At 32.3% G+C, this 18,253-nt stretch overlaps 1 protein-coding gene across 3 annotated transcripts in view; it reads right to left on the reverse strand.

Moving 5' to 3' along the window:
* LOC114324310 (luciferin sulfotransferase-like) overlaps positions 1-18,253 on the reverse strand; it is a 52,259-nt gene that overhangs the window by 2,024 nt on the left and 31,982 nt on the right. The window lies entirely within an intron of this gene.

Here is an 18,253-nt window from a genome sequence, read left to right on the forward strand (position 1 = left end):
ATTCTATCGGTTTTGATTATTTTCATAGCTAAAAATGAATTTTTTATTGTTAAACAAAGCTATAAACACATAGTGATTGAATGATGTTTTCAATGCATTTCTCATTTGAAATCGAACGAGTAGGCGCGCATACATACACGGGAAACACTATGTGTCTATAGCTTTGTTTGACAAATAAAAACTTAATTTTTAGCAATGAAAATAATCAGAACCGATAGAATATTTGACTTGAACTTTCAAATGCAGTAAGCAGAATTGCTATTTTATTCTTTAATCAAAAGTTATTCGGGTTCAAAAATTGCACTTTTTCGATTTTTTGAAAGTTCAACCGCGTTTATCTTGAAAACTGTGCATCCTACAAAAAAAACTTGTAAGACCATTTTTTGCTGAGAATCACCCAAAAAATACAAAAAAATGTTTAGTTTTGCGAAAAATCGCTGTTATGTAATTCCTCAAGTTCTTTGTTTATAACAATCTTATCGACATCCGGATCAACTGTTACCCAAAAAATTCGTGTTCTACGGGTGAAAATACATAAAAAAAACTTGGGTAAGTTTATCTGAATTAAGGAGGCCGTTGTATCCCCCCTGGCGACAGGACTAATGTGATCTTTGTATCATTTTTAAAATTGCATAACCCTTCTATTTTTAAATTATTAGCATTCTCTTTCATTTTTATTATTGTTTTAATTTTATTACCTACGTGTTTTTAATTGTTATCTGAGATCTATGTTTTTGACAATTTTGTGCGGCTTTATTTTGATATTAAATTAATAAAATGCCGTACAAGATCCTAGGACAACTAAACCTGAAGCAGCGTTCTACGTTAAATATTCACTTGATTTCTTAGGTTAGGCTATTGAATATAAGCCTAAACTTACAATCCTTAACATAACTACAGAGTTATCTCATAACTTGAGGTTTAAAGTCGCGTTATAAAGTGACATTTGATATATCAGATAACTCAAGAACTGTCAAGAAATAACACAAGTAGTTAAGTAAAATGTGATACATCACACCAATTCGAGGATTATAACTTAACTAACTTTGAATACCTGCACCTGCCCAAAACATAACACTGCCACCAGCGAAAGAAAGTAACGGACGCGCATTTGTGAGTTTTGCAGCTCTTGTTGAATTCGCCGGCTATAACTATTTAAACAGATTGTGGTCTCGTCTGAAAAAAGCACAAAATTCCAAAACTGTTAAGGGATCTGTATGTTTTCTTGAACACACTGGAAGCTGTGCAAAACATGTCTAGGTTGTAGCTGAGGTAATTTTATTGGTGAACTACTTCACAAACTTGACTCTAAATTCTTTTTCTTATTGTAGCCAACGATATTCTGATTCTTTTAACATGTCTTAAATTTCTTTGGATGTACAGACAGAAGAATTTTTCGAATGGATCTTCTGAGATATCTATTCTGTTGCACATTGGTAACGGGATCTGCCACAGCGAGCTCTATCTGAATCAAATTTGTCTCCAGAAACCTATTCAATATAAATTCTCTGTTAATAACTTTGTAAATCACCCACGTTTTCTGCCACGAACTGCTATGAGTAGCCTTCTTTAACTAAAGCGATATATCGTACATGGCTCAACTCAGAAATTATGGATAACATCAAATATAGACCAAACCAAAGGAATTAAGACACGTATTGAAATAGCACGTGCATCATTAATTAAATTTAAAAAGTTTCTTTGTTGTCGGGATATAAGGTTAGAACTACGCCTAAGGATGCTTCGATGTTACGTGTTCTCTACTCTTCTTTATGGCTTGGAAGCATGGACATTGAAACAAGTCCATTTTAATAAGTTGGTCGCCTTTGAATTTTGGTGTTACAGAAGAATCCTACGAATATCATGGATTCAAAGAATGTCAAACGTGGAAGTAACTAGAAGGATAGGAAATCAACCGGAAATAATACTAACTATCAAAAGACGAAAACATGGGTACTTGGGACATGTGATGAGAGGGCAAAAATACTCATTATTACAACTTAATATGCAAGGCAAAATCATAAGAACATCCTGACTTACGAACTTACGGGCATGGTTCGAATGCAGTAGTGCAGAGCTATTTGGAGCGGCAGTCAACGGGGTCCGCATTGCCATGATGATTTCCAACCTTCGATAGATAAAACTAAAAGAAGAAGAATAAATCATGTCTTCACAAATTTTACCAGAATAAAGGAAAAATGTACGAGAGTCTGACGAGACCTGCGTTGGTGTACGGCGGGGTGGTTAAGTGTGGCTTATAAATAAGGTTCAGGATAAGAAGATGCTGAAATGAAAATGTCAGCGACCCATGAAAACAAAAAGTTAAGGAAGAAGAAGGATGAGACTTGGAGAAGGAGTGTCTTGTAAAATAACAGACGTTAATCAAGAAGTACATGCATGTTTTATCGATTTTGAAAAAGCGTTTGACAGAGTACGCCACGATAAGCTAAGAGACATTCTTGAAAGAAAAGACATAGATAATAAAGATCTGAGAATAATTCTCAATTTATATTGGAATCAGAAAGCTAACATCAAAATAGAAAATGAGACATCACAAGCAATAGAAATACGTAGAGAAGTACGACAGGGATGCATTTTGTCACCACTGCTATTTAATGTATATGTTACAGCTCAAGTTGATTCTCAGTTAGAGTTGACTTTTCCTGGTTCGAGTCAACTCCAACTGAAACGAGCAGTAAAAGTTGATTTGAAAAATTTAAATCAACTTTTACTAGTTGAAGTTGACTCTTCCTAACTCTTGTTAGTAAAAGTAGATTATACAATTTATACGAGTATAATCTCACGTGCATTTTTGATGAGTGTGCGTCTCTTTGTTTTGACCGTTTAAACTACTTATTAGTCCAGGCTGTAACGTCGCCCCCGTTAGGTAAATTATTCTGATTCGATTTTTTTGCACAAACCTACTCAAACAAATACATCCTTATAACAAATACACAGTGTCAGGCGGTACCGCGGTCGAAAAATTGTTTAACCAATTTTTGTTAACCAAATTCACAAAAATAATTCTTATCTACTCTACCTCATATTATGTATAAGTTTTTATTGTGTGAAAATCGTAAATATAGATAGCAGTACATGAAGGGTTTAAAGTGTGCCTGAAGTAATAATGTATTTTAAATGGGATTTACTTTTTCGCACTGTTTTTTAGCACACTTTCATATAATCAAATATCCTTAACTTTCGCCTTGTCATGGTGATGACATGTGAGCAATTAATTACAAAAAAAGTTTTGACAGTTTTGTAGTTTAACAGAAGTTTGAATTTTTAAAGGTCAAAGTTCTAAAAAATTGTAAAATAGGAATGTATTCCAGTGACGAAGAGTTGCAGTTTTTTTATTTGTTTTTTGGTAGATAAAATATTGTATGAAACTGTGCGTGAAGTACTTTGTGCGCACTTAGGCGATGTATAGCACTCGGCCCCCTCTTGCTCTGCGTGCGTGCGCAAAAAGCATACTTCACGAACTGTTTTATAAATAACTAAGTACAAACCGGACAAATTTTTTAGATTATTTTGGTCATTCGGAGCAAAAAAAGGTCTCTTGTGATTTTTCTCTAAAATTGATAGTTTTCGAGTTATACGCGATTTAAAATTTGAAAAATGCGAAATGACCATTTTTAAGGCTTAATAACTCGATTAAAAACTATTATTATGGAAGTCAGAAAGTCACCTAATCAAAGTTTTAGGCCCCCCCCTACAAGATCCTGAAGAAATTTTTGTCATTATTTTATTACTAAGCTGTTATTTTTAATTATCAAAAATGAGCGCTAAAAGCGTATTGAGGCGGCCGTCAATGTGAGTGCGAGTAAGATCCTCCATTCCGACCGTCCAATGGTGCATCTCAGTCGCACTCACATTGACAGCCGCCTCAATACGCTCCTATTGCTTATTATTAATAATTAAAAATAACAGCTTAGTAATACAATAATGACAAATATTTCTTCAGTACCTTGTAGGGGGGTCGTTAAAATTTGATTTGGTGACTTTCTGACTTTCATAATAATAATTTTTAACTGAGTTATTAAGCCTTGAAAATGGTCATTTTCGCATTTTTCAAATTTTAAATCGCATATAACTCGAGAACAATAAATTTTACAGAAAAATCTCAAAAGACCTCTTTTGCTACGAATGACACAAATTAATGATGTAAAAAAATGTCCGAAGTGAATTTTTTTTGTGAATTTGTTTAAAAAAATGTTTAAACAATTTTTCGATTACGGTACCACCTGACACCCTGTGGATTCGTTATAAGGACCTCTTTTTGAGTAAGTTTGTGCAAAAAAATCGAACTGGAATAATTTACTTAACGGGGCGACGATACAGCCTGGACTATAAATATCACGATTTGAACATAATATACAGTAACATTTCATTTCTAGAATCGGTTGTTTGTGTGAATCAACTTTTACTAAATGGCATTGGGAAGAGTATACTTTAACTAGTTGGAGTCTACTTTTACTAGTAAATGTTGAATAAAAATCTTCATTTTATATTTATAATCAACTTTTAGCGAACTAAGAAAAGTCAACTCCAACTGGATAATCAACTTGAACTGTAACATATACATATAGTGAAAGCATCTGCCAGGAAGCCCTTTTGCAAGCAAACGAAGGAATCGTAATCAATGGAGAGGTTGTAAATAATATTCGATACGCGGACGACACTGTACTAGTTGCAATAACAATAGAAGAATTACAACGATTACTTACAAACATAAATATTGCTTGCAACAATTATGACATAAACATCAATATCAAAAAAACCAAATATATGGTCTTCAGTAAAAACATGACACAACCAGCACATATATTAAACGGCATTCAAATTTAAAAAGTATCAAGTTACAAATACTTGGGAACTTTAATAAACGAAACTGGAGACCAAAACAATAAAATTAAAAGACGTATCGAAATTGCCAGGGCCACATTCATAAAAATGAGAAAATTCTTCCGCAACAGAGATATAAGCATCCCTCTACGATGAAGAATGCTAAGAGGCTACGTATTTAACACGCTATTATATGGTGTAGAGGCCTGGATACTCAAACAGAACAACATAAAAAATATTGAAAGTTTCGAGATGTGGTGCTACCTTCGAATGCTGAAGATAAGTTGGGTTGAAAGAGTCACAAACCTTGAAGAATTACGAAGGATAGGAAAAAACCCAGAAATTTTAACGATACAACGAAGAAAACTCGAATATCTGGGTCACCTGATGAGAGGACATAAATACGCAAGAATGTCATGGTTGCGGAATTTGAGAGAGTGGTTTGGCTGCACCACTAATGAACTTTTTAGGTCAGCTGTAAACAAGGTCATTATAGCCTTAATGATTTCCAATCTCCGATAGGAGTGGTATAAGAAAGAAAAAGAAAATAACAGATATAACGAACTTTGTCATAAATGTTGATCAGCCTGTATAAACGTTTTATTAAAAATAACGAATAACGCCAAAACCAAACCATTTTTATTTGATACACGTGATTTCATAAAATCAAATATTGTTTTATTCGTTCTGTGGTAGGTATCTACTCAATTTTACTGTTATATTTATGACATTTTCTCGTTTATTTAATTTAAACTTCGAATTTCCCAATGAATCTGGTGCTAAATTAATATAACTTCCACAAATATTTTACCTACGCGTATGCCGCATGACGTTTGCGGTTAGCGGTTTCACGTGTTGTTGATGCGTATTTGTTATTAATACAAATTTACGAGTATATAAATTTTGTAAAATATTTTATTTAATTAATGGAAAATGGAAAGCGCTTTTCAAAAATATACTTCTGTGGATTGCAATGATCATATGACATGTACTGTTATATTTCTATTTGATATGAAAATTAAATTTTGATAATTATAAACAAAATTCACTTTAATATAAAATATTTTTAATTTTCTCAACCTCGGGCATATAAATTTAGAACAACCTGTATACAACAAATTGTTATATTTAATTTTAAGAAGTGATTAGAATAATCGTACGAAACTCGGAACAATGTGCTTAGATAAACAAAGTGAATGACGCGTACCATTATCGTTCTTCTCGGAAGGTCGATCATTAGCCTATGCTAAATAAAACTCAGTGAAATAGATGATAGTTCATTATCGTTTTTCGCGGAAGGTTTCGATCATTAGCCTATGCTAAATAAGACTCATTTGAAAGAGAGAATAGGTCATTAAAATTTGTAAATAGTTAGAAAGTATTTTAGAATGGGAATTAAATATTTTCTTTTGAAATCCATTAAGCATATTTAGAAAGATTAAAAATTGGTTTTGAGGAATATTACGAATGAGAGTTGGTGGTGGAAGATTGATTTGTGAATCTGGAAGGGATATTTAGAAAGTAGGGGAATGGATGAGAAAGTGAGATCAGAATGTTTTGAGCTGTCGAGAAGTGAAGTCGAGTAGTAGACGGTAGTGTACGGAGAGTGAGAAAGCCGATGTAGTTCCGTGAGTGTGGAGTATCTATCGTGGAACGAGAAGTAGGCCAGGTCGAGAGTAAAAGAACCTCCTTGAGCCAAGAGTGTCCCGGTAGCTGATAGCAGTTTCGAGAAAGGTAGAACACAGCATCACGACAGACGCAGGAACGAGAGCTATACGAGCTAGTTTTTCAAAGGAGAACATTACTGGAAGCCAGGACGAGGTTTGATCGCAGCCAAGGATAGCAGGAAACGGGTCTTGTGTGAGGACATTTTCAGTTCACCAGGAAAAGGTCAGTCTCATTTGTTTGGACATGAATGTATGGGTTTTTCGTATTAAATTCCACATAAAAAATTGAATAACATAATCAATAATATCAGAAAAGCTTCATCAAACTTAAATAGAGTTGTTCCTAATAACTCCTAATAGTTAAATGTTAATAAAAACTTTCAATTGAAAACCAAAAGGAAATAAGATTCCCATTTGTAAATGTTATGTTTAAGAATAATAAGAAATAGCAAATATTAAGCATTGATTGCCTTTTAAATAAAATAAAAAATATTTTGATTATAATTGTAACCCATATGTGTATTTTTTTTACTCTTTTCTTTTCTATCCCGATTAGGAACCATTAAGAAATATTTAGAAGCCACGAAAGTAAGTAATTAATTTATAATTCGCCCTGAGATTGAAAACATATTGATATGTGATCTGGTTAATTAATTAGATTAGTATTAATACATTGATTAAATTAAGTGACATATAAGAATATTATCTCATATCAATAATCAAGATCACATCAGTACATATATATTTGAATTTATTTCTCCTTTTAATCACCTAAAAGGTTAAATGTTAGTCCAGTCGTTAGACATTTAATCTCTAAAAATCATTCGAACAGGCTGAATTTTGCTGAGAATATTAATTTTATGACACCAAAAAAGATGCAAGAAATTTATCACTTCTAGCCCCAGGGCTTCGCCGCAAAACCTCCTCTATGTGGGGGAGGGAAACATTGAATTACCAGGAATCTGTAACCTGTAGAAAAATATGTTTTAAACAAGTAAAGTAGCCGAGATAATTTTGAACAAAAATGTTTATTAGCACTTTTTTGTGTAAAATGAACTGTTCTCTCCTGCATAGACCATCCTGTATAGACCACATCAATACTTTAACAGTAATATATATCTATATTTTAAGTTCATAACCAAAAATTCGGATAGAAATCGGATAGAAAGAGCCAGAAGTGCATTCATGAAATTCAGAAACGTCTTTACGAACTCTGACTTTGACCTAAACCTAAGATTAAGATTCACAAAATGCTATATATGGTCGGTGCTCCTATATGGCATGGAAGGATGGACTTTAAAAATAAACACAATGAATAAGCTAGAGGCATTTGAGATGTGGATCTATCGACGAATCCTTAAAGTTCCCTGGACCGCAAGAATAACAAATGAAGAAATCCTGAGAAGAATTGGTACAGAACGACAACTGATGTGCACAATTAAACAGAGAAAAACGGCATACCTGGGACACATAATTAGAAATGAAAGATATCAGTTTCTGCAAACCTTAATTGAAGGAAAGATCGAAGGAAGAAGGGGAGTGGGCAGGAAGAAAATGTCATGGCTCCGTAATGTCAAACAATGGACAGGACTAAAAAACATAGGAGACCTGATACATACTGCAAGGGATAGAGAAAAATGGTCAAACGTGATCGCGAACATCCATTAGTGGATTGCATAAGAAGAAGAAGAAGAACCAAAAATTGACTACCTGTCTTGTCATGTCACTTTTTTCTGACAAATAGATGATAGTAGGAGATGAAAATCTTCTTCTTTTTCTTATTCTTCAGTTTATTGGCCTCCACCTACTTGGGTATCTGGCCAGCTCGTATTCCGCGACGATGAGCTGGCCAAATACCTAAGCAGGTGGAGGCCAATAAACTGAAGAAGAAGAAGAAGATTTTCATCTCCTACACTTTTGTTGGTCTGTGTCCATTTAACTGGCAAGAACCGTGTTGCCCTTGGAGCACTTTTAATATAATATAATCTTTTAACATCGACTTGGAGTCGCTACATTAATCGTAATTTTAACATGTAAATCATATATCTCGATGCTATCAATTTTAAAAGTGTGCTAGGTTCATCTACCAAGCAGGACGTAAGTATTTGCCACATTTTCTCTTTAACTGGTCACAATTTTAACCTTTTGCATTCATTCTAACGTGGAAATACTTCCTTCTAGGCACTGAAGATGATCTGATCTAGATCGAAAACGTTTTGCAAGTCATTTGGATGACTTTTATTAGTTTTTTAAAAAACTTTTTATACCATTATACAAACGAAGTTTTTTACTTCTGTATGATTTTTTAATATATCTATCTTTCTTCAGGACAATGACTTATTTTCGCCAGTAATTGTTCCGTCGGTTTCAAAGTCTTACTTCATTGTTTAATAAAGATCATACGTTGCCTTTCGGTTCAACTCTTTCTCGTTTTTGTGGCTTCGTTATGGACTTAAGAGCCTGCTGTCGGAAATCATTTCAGTCAACACCTTATTTCATCAGGTACATACACTTAAGATAACTTTCCTGGCCTCTTTTATTCTTTGTTCCCGTTTTATAAACAATTACAAGAGAATAAATAAAAAAAAACGAATGTGTGTATGTGTACTTTGTACGCACGTAAGAAGTTATACTTCTATTATATGATTTCTTAAAAATAAATACACTTTAAACAGTTTGTTTTAATTTTTTTAAACACCAAACTAATTTTGTGCTTACCGCTTTCAAAAAAATAAAAAAAGTATAGGATTGCACCGGATTCGAACTCAAGACCTCTCGATCTCCAGCCGAATGCTATACCAAATACGCTACTAGTCTGGGCTGATTATCGGAGAATAGGCCATTTTTGGGAAAAGTTATTTACCAGCAATTTTATTGCTGGAATCGAATTATAAGATCCTATATATTAATAATATAGGTATGCAAAGTCCTCAGATGGTGTGCTACTTTTTTTATAAACAAAATGGCGCTTGAAAATCGTGTTTTTTTTCAATTATTGCTCTAGAACTCCGAAGATTTTAACTTTACAACAAAAACACTCAAATAAAAATTCACCGTGATTAAATTCTGCATAGAGAAGTGTTTTTCCCGATCTGCTCCGACGAAAATTTTCCTCGGAAAATGCGGGTTTTCCCAACAAAATAATTAATTTTCAAATAAAGTTTTAGATAAGTAATTATTTACCAATAATTAAATAATTTGGTGACTTAAAAGCCTTCTTGGTTTAGATTATAGTTCCAGAAGCTGGTGAAAATTAAACGAATATTTTAGCAACAATTCAATTGTTAATTAATAATTTACGGTCGCAATAATAACCAAAATAATTATTATACACTGATCACACTTTGAAATCTTATAAAGATGAGATGCCTATTTAACATTTTGTTGACAAAATATAAATTGTTTATTTTTTTGCATAATCTTTAAATGTTAAAAAAAATGGTTATAAACAAATTAACGTTTCTCAGAAAGTTTTTATTATATTATAATTTTAAAAAATAGCTAAAATGCGCATTTCAAATGTCTTGAAAATGAATGCTTTAAAACTTTTTTGCAACCATTTGCAAAAAAGTTATGAAACAGCAAAGTAAACATACGATTACTACGGTGTTAATAATTTTTTTTAATTCTTTCAAAGCGTAGAAGTGAGTTTAAAGTACAAGCTAATTATTTATAGAACAATATCGATTATCAGCTTAATGGTTATATTTTAATTAAAGATTATAAATATATTTTTTTGTAATTTACACGCACGAAAGTAGAATAATACAGTACCGTAGCTACCCGCCCACATACACAACTCGCGCGAGTTTAAGCGTGTCAGTCGCTTCGAGTGAACATTTTATCTCCGGCTCTGTATTAAGCCTACTTTCGCGCTAAAAATTACAAAAAAAAGTATTTTTAATCTTTGATTAAAATATAACCATTGCACTAATTTTTGACATTCTTTGTGAGTAATTAGATTGTACCATAGACTCACTTTTAAGCTTTGAAACAATTAAAACAAATTATAAACAATGGAGATATCGTATATTTATTTTGCTGTTTCCTAACTTGTTTGCAAATGGTTGGAAATTTTTTTTAAAGCATTCATTTTCAAGACCTATGAAATACGCATTTTAAGTATTTTTTAAAATTAGAATATAATAAACAATTTCTAAGAAATGTTAATTTGTTTATAACAATTTTTTTTAACATTTAAAGATTATGCAAAAAAATGAAAAATTTATATTTTGTCGACAAAATATTAAATAGGCATCACACCTTTATAATCTTTCTAAATTTGATCAATGTCTCATGATTATTTTGGTTGTTATTGCGACCGTAAATTGTTAATTAACAATTAAATTGTTGCTAAAATATTCGTTTCATTTCAACCGGCTTCTGAATTTATAATCTATACCAAGAAAGCTTTTATTTGACCAAGCTATATAATTATTGATAAATAATTACTGGCCCAAAAAATTTACTTGAAAATTCTAGATTTTGTTGGGAAAACCCACATTTTCCGAGGAAAGTTTTCGTCGGAGCAAAACGGAAAAACATGCCTCTATGTAGAATTAAATTGAGGTGAATTTTATTTGAGTATTTTTGGTATAAAGTTAAAATCTTCGGAGTTATAGAGCAATAATTGAAAAAAATACGATTTGTCGGCGCCATTTTGTTTATAAAAAAAGTAGCACACTATCTGTGGACTTTGCATACCTATATTAATAATATATATATAGGATCTTATAATTCGATTAAAGCAATAAAATTGCTGGTAAATAACCTTTCTTTGTACTTTACTAATTAGACCAACGTATTATACCTTTTTTTTTTTCAAAATTTAAAGATTATGCAAAAAAAGAAAAAATTATATTTTGTCGATAAAATACTAAACAAGCATCTCATCTTTATAATCTTTATAAGTTTGATCAATGTATCATGATTATTTTGGTTATTATTGCGATCGTAAATTGTTGATTAACAATTGAATTGTTGCTAAAATATTCGTTTAATTTTCACCAGCTTCTGGAATTACAATCTATACCAAGAAATCTTTGATGTCACTAAGATATTTAATTATTGATTAATAATTACTTACCTAAAATTTTATTTGAAAATTATAGTTTTTGTTAGGAAAACCCGCATTTTCCGAGGAAAATTTTCGTCGGATCAAATCGTGAAAAACATATCTCTATGCAGAATTTAATTGTGGTGAATTTTTATTTGGGTGTTTTTGTTGTAAAGTTAAAATCTTCGGAGTTATAGAGCAATAATTGAAAAAAATACGATTTGTCGGCGCCATTTTGTTTATAAAAAAAGTAGCACACTATCTGCGGACTTTGCATATCTATATTATTAACACATACAATAATAAGATTCGATTCCAGCAATAAAATTGCTGGTAAATAACTTTTCCATGAATTTTGCTAATTAGCCCAGAGTATACGAGGACTCTGTCTGTATCGGTTCGGACGTACATAATGACAATTCACGGTAGCAAACAGACAAGGTGAAGTATAATAAATATACAATAAAATGTTTTCCACCTACCTCTACCGAAAGTATATTTTTTCAGACCTGATTGTAGGGAGCAAAGTTGTACTTTTCCTCCCTAGGGAGGAAAATATTTTTCCTCCCTAGGGAGGAAAAGTAAAAGTGACGTCATGGTATTCCATTCATGAAATATAACTTATTGACGCCCTGTACAATACCTATTTTCTATTACGTAAGTATCTATACATTTTAACGTTTATTTAAAAACACTCTGTGTTTTGCAGAATGGTAAAAAACAGTAAATTGTTATTCTGATTTCACAATGTTTACATTAATAATTTTTCCACCTACCTCTACCGAAAGTATACTTTTCCGGACCTGATTGTAGGGAGCAAAATTGTACTTTTCCTCCCTAGGGAGGAAAATATTTTTCCTCCCTAGGGAGGAAAAGTAAAAGTGACGTCATTGTATTTAATTCATGAAATATAACTTATTGACGCCCTGTACAATATATATTTTCTATTACGTAAGTATCTATATATTTTAACGTTTATTTAAAAACACTCTGTATTTTGCAGAATGGTAAAAAACAGTAAATTGTTATTCTGATTTAACAATGTTTACATTAATAATTTGACTTATATTTGACAGTTGACAGTTATATTGTACCTACTTGTTACTTTTAGTTCTAATAAATTTTGTTGGTTAGTTACATAAATAAATTAAGTAAAAATGAAAAAAATACTTGTTATTTGAGGAAGGTGGAAAAACCATATGTATAACATGGGAGTAAAGTGCCTTTTCCTCCCTTGAATGATTACTGCCCTCCGCTACGCGTCGGGCAGTAAACTTCATTCTCGGGAGGAAAAGTAGCACTTTCCTCCCTTGTTATACAAATAGCTATGACTTATATTTGACAGTTGACAGTTATATTGTAACTACTTGTTAGTTTTAGTTCTAATAAATTTTGTTGGTTAGTTACATAAATAAATTAAGTAAAAATGACAAAATGACTTGTTATTTGAGGAAGGTGGAAAAACCATATGTATAACATGGGAGTAAAGAGCCTTTTCCTCCCTTGAATGATTACTGCCCTCCGCTACGCGTCGGGCAGTAAACTTCATTCTCGGGAGGAAAAGTAGCACTTTCCTCCCTTGTTATACAAATAGCTATGACTTATATTTGACAGTTGACAGTTATATTGTAACTACTTGTTAGTTTTAGTTCTAATAAATTTTGTTGGTTAGTTACATAAATAAATTAAGTAAAAATGACAAAATGACTTGTTATTTGAGGAAGGTGGAAAAACCATATGTATAACATGGGAGTAAAGAGCCTTTTCCTCCCTTGAATGATTACTGCCCTCCGCTACGCGTCGGGCAGTAAACTTCATTCTCGGGAGGAAAAGTAGCACTTTCCTCCCTTGTTATACAAATAGCTATTTTATAATACTCATCTTACTCCCGAGGAAGACAAATCCAAAGACGCAAAAATTATAATAAATATATTTACTAAAAACACTAATCTATTCTTTTCACACCTTTTCTTGCATTGATATATTTATACATAACTTGAAAGAATTAGCAACTAAACGTCATACTGTCTGTGTGCGCATGCGCGCAGTATTATGAAATTTTACTCTCAATCGCGCCTAAAGTTTTATAACTTCAAAAATGTTTTAATTCTTAAAAAATTAATAAATATGTAGAAGTATAGGTCAATCATTACATCATTGCGACTGATTCTCTTTGGAATTTGTAGATCTAAAAAAGCGTTCTCAGGGTGAGGGGTAGATCAAATTTCAAATAAAAACTTCCAGAAAATTGAAAATCAGGAGTGATTTTGCCCAAAGATGATTATATATATTTATTTATTGTTTATAATTACCTATATACTTTTATGATCTGCTTTTTATTAATTTTATATTAATTATTATTTATCTGATTAATTATTTAATTGTCGCAAATCATATATAAAAATGAATAAAAAATCTCAGGGTGCCTTTTTATACTATTAAAAAAAATCTAAATTATCTCACGTTATACTTATCTTCTCTCGTGGGTTCAGTATCTCTTAGTTGATCCTAATCGGGATAAAATAGGGAAAAGAAATAAAGCAAAATATTAAAATAAACATACATAATTGTCTTTTATTTGTCAAAATCAATACTCTAAAATCTATTAAATCTAAAACCTGTGGACACAGATGTCCGAATGAAATCTTTACCACTTAAATTCATTATAGTTAAAAAAAACAAATTATCGGTTTGTTCCCGATGACTTTGGTAAAACAAACTAAAACAAACAAATTTATGTATTCGCAAGGTTAGCTATACTTCCTATTTACTTTTAGAAATATTGGAATTTTAATTCATATGCCTTTTTACTCAAAAATTTAGTTTCCGAACATAAAAATCTCTTTCACATAAATTGACTGACCTTTTGCTTCACTCACTCTGATGTCTTCTCGTGACCCAAAACAGCTCTCCTTCGTTGACTATGTTAAAGGCTACTCATCTAAGCCCTCTCCGTTCTCCAGCTTCAAAAATATCAGCATACCAGCACCAATTCTCCAACAAGCCGGGCCTCTTTTGACACGTACTCGATTCAAACAAAACTCCAAAAATTCTCTGCTCTCCTTCTCACAATAATACAGAATCAAAGAGGTATTTCGTCTCAATTTGATCTGTCTCTCGTTCCACTTTTAAACACTATTCTCCACTATCAAACAGCCACTGGTACTTGCTAACTATCTATCCACGAAAACGTCGAACTGCTCTTCAGCGATGCCAAAAACACAATGACTTCTTTTTCAAACTCTCTCAATCATCCAATCCACTTTTCCCCTTCCACATTGCCAAGAATCAGAAACAATCTTTTCCATTCGACAAACAAAACGTCATTTTGAAAATTATCCCGACCATCCTTAATTACTTTCGGGGAAACTCTACAATATTTACTCGGGTTGACACAAAGATTATAAAATTCCAAACTTTCTTTTAAAAACACTTTTCTCGAAAATGATACTTACATCCAGCTGTGGATTCTATAGTTTCCGTAGTAAACAAACTTTCTCCATTTTAAACCTAAATACATCGTCCTTTTCACTTTATTATTCACAAAAGTCTTGAATGGTTCATCGGAAAGCTCATTAAAAAGAGAAATCCACTTACATCCAAACTAAATTCTAATAAATATTTACAGCTCAATATACAGGGTGTATCAAATTTATGTGCCCGCGTTATTTAAAAAAAAAATTAATTTAATTTTCATTTTGCTTTTGATTGATAAATTGAAAACACAATAATACTTTGTTTTTAAAATATTAAAATAATGTATGAAAAGTAAAAGGATCTAAATTATTGTCATTTACTAGTCAATTTAAATGAAATTATTTTTCCAAAAAAATAAACAGATGTTAAAATGTCTTTACAAATTTGTAACGTCCTGTAAATTTAGATCTCAATAGGCTTAGGTAATAAAATTAAAAATTGTAAATACACTGACCGGCACGAAAAATGGGCACTTCAAAAAAGGGTCATGTTTGATGTATCGAATTTCCTAAACCTGTTGTCCGTTTTAAGTAATTTTTTTAACATGTTATAGCCTTATTCTTTAACAATATCACTATAATAATATTGTTGCTAGACAGGTACATTCTCATTGTATACCGGGTGTATCAATCCAACTGTGTTTTTTTCTCAAATGTTACCACACCCTGTAAAATATATTATAGCATTTATAAAATACTGAAATTAAAACTCAACTATAGGCTCACGCTTTCTTAACATTCTCTTTTTTAAATCATTCGCTCGTGTTGAATAAGAAAAAAGTTAGGTACTTTAACAACTAGCCATGTTCTTCATCAATGCACGGTGTTTCTAAATAAGTGCGACAAACTTTAAGAGGTCATTTTGCATGAAAAAATAATGACCGTTTGCCTTATAAATATATATGTCCGCCAATCCTTCGTTCCGAGATACGGAATGTTGAATTTTTTCTTACAAACTGACGATTTATTTATTGCTCTAAAACCGGTTGAGATATGCAAATGAAATTTGGTTGGTTTTAAGAGGTAGTTAATGCGAATTTTTTGACATACAATTAAGAATTTTATATTCACCGCTCGCGTGCATACGGGTAATATGACGGGTAATATTACCTGTATGCACGCCAATGGTAAGTATAAAATTCTTAATTGTATGTCAAAAAATTCGCAAAAACTACCTCTTAAAATGTACTAAATTTCATTTGCATATCTCAACCGGTTTTAGAGCAATAAATAAATCGTCAGTTTGTAAGAAAAAATTCAACATCCCGTATCTCGGAAACAAACTATTTGCGGACATATGTTTGTAAAGCAAACGTCATTATTTTTCATGTAGAATTATCCCTTAAAGTTTGGCACACTTATTTAGAAACACCCTGTATTGATGAAGAACATGGTTAGTTGTTAAAGTAGGTACCTAACTTTTTCATTGTCTATCATAAGCGAATGAGTTAAACAGAAAAATGTTAAGAAAACCTGATGATATAGTTGGGTTTTTATTTCAGTATTTTATAAATGCTAGAATATTCCACAGGGTGTGGTGAACTTTGAAAAAAAAAATACAGTTTGATTGGTACACCCGGTATACAATGACAATTTACCTATTTAGCAACAATATTATTATAGAGATATTGTTAAAGAATGAGGATATAACAGTTTAAAAAAATAACAAATCGGACAACAGGTTCAGGAAATTCGAGACATAAAAAATGAACCGTTTTTGGGGTGCCCGTTTTTCGTGTCGGTCAGTGTATTACATATGTCAGAGGTTCTCAAAGTGGGTGACGTGGCACCCTGGGGTGCCTCAAGCATTTGCCAAGGGTGACGTGGAACATTTGAGAAAAGTCGATCAACCGGCCGCTGCGCCACTGTCCAATCGAAACATGTTGACTACTTTGTGTACTTGTGTATAGGGCTTTTCATCGATTGTCATTTGTTTCGAGCTTCTGTCATATGTTGTATAATCTGTGTATAATTTTAATATATACAGATTATACGACATATGACATAAGCTTGAAACAAATGACTGAATAAAAAGCCCTATTCTCGATGGCGACCGAGAAACAAACATCCGAATTCGACCGACGCGACTGCCAACTGCATTCATTCCACACTATTACCGTTGATTGAAATATTAATATTAATATTAATATACCGTCCAATACCTCAATCAACGCTATTACTATTCCACAGTTTAATTCTTGCAGCCGGTAAGTGAGTACAGTTAGATTTAAAAGTTGAAGTTTTAGATATAACTACAGAAGAAAAGTGACGACGTACAATGCATGTTAGATCCAGATATGACCAAGAAGACTGATAATGTGCAGATGTCAAACAGCACTATAAGCAAGAGAATTCACACTATTTCAGACTTTGTAGAGAGAGAGCTTATAAATAGATTAAAAACTTGTGACTTCTTCAGTTTACAGCTTGATGAAAGTACCGACGTTGCTGGACTTGCTGTCCTGCTTGTGTTTGTGCGGTTTTCATTCGGGATGAAAATAGAAGAAGAACTTCTAATGTGTAAAGAACTTAAAAGTTATGCCACTGGTGAAAAATTTTCAAGCCTATCCACGAGTATATAAGAAAAAAAATGGTATAGAGCGGAGTAAATGTGTGGATATTTGCAGTAATGGAGCGGCTGCAATGGTTGGTAAAATTAGAGGGGCGGTGTCTAGAATAAACGTAGTGGCAGAAAATGCCTCCAGCAGTCATTGTATCTTACACCGCCATTTAAAGCTCACCGCTGAAGACATGGGTATGGATCACTTCAATCTATTGCTGCTGTCAATTGGCTGCTAAAATTTGGATATCATTCATATATCTTCGAAATAATAAATAAAACCACCACTTCGCTTCAAGGCCAAGGAGGAGCACAATTAGATAAAATCAAAGCCTTGTCTAAAAAAGTTACATTTTTCAAAGCATGTGTTGAAAAGAGGAACCTCAAAAATTTCTCTCGATTACAGGAATTTGTTATAACAAATGAAATCAATCTTCAAACGAACTTCTTTGAAATTGTTATTGCTCATTTGCAAGGTTTGGAAGAAAGTATTGTAAACTATTTTCCTGACATTGACCCAGATGACTTATATAGCTGTGTACTCAATTACCGTGAAGGAAGCCAAGAAGAGTTCTGGATGCAAGTATATTCAGAAAATAATGTTTTTTTTTATTTAGCTAATGCCTCGACAACTAATGGTCATTGGCAT

Source organism: Diabrotica virgifera, chromosome 9, assembly GCF_917563875.1.
Source record: "Diabrotica virgifera virgifera chromosome 9, PGI_DIABVI_V3a".
NCBI lineage: Eukaryota > Metazoa > Arthropoda > Insecta > Coleoptera > Chrysomelidae > Diabrotica > Diabrotica virgifera.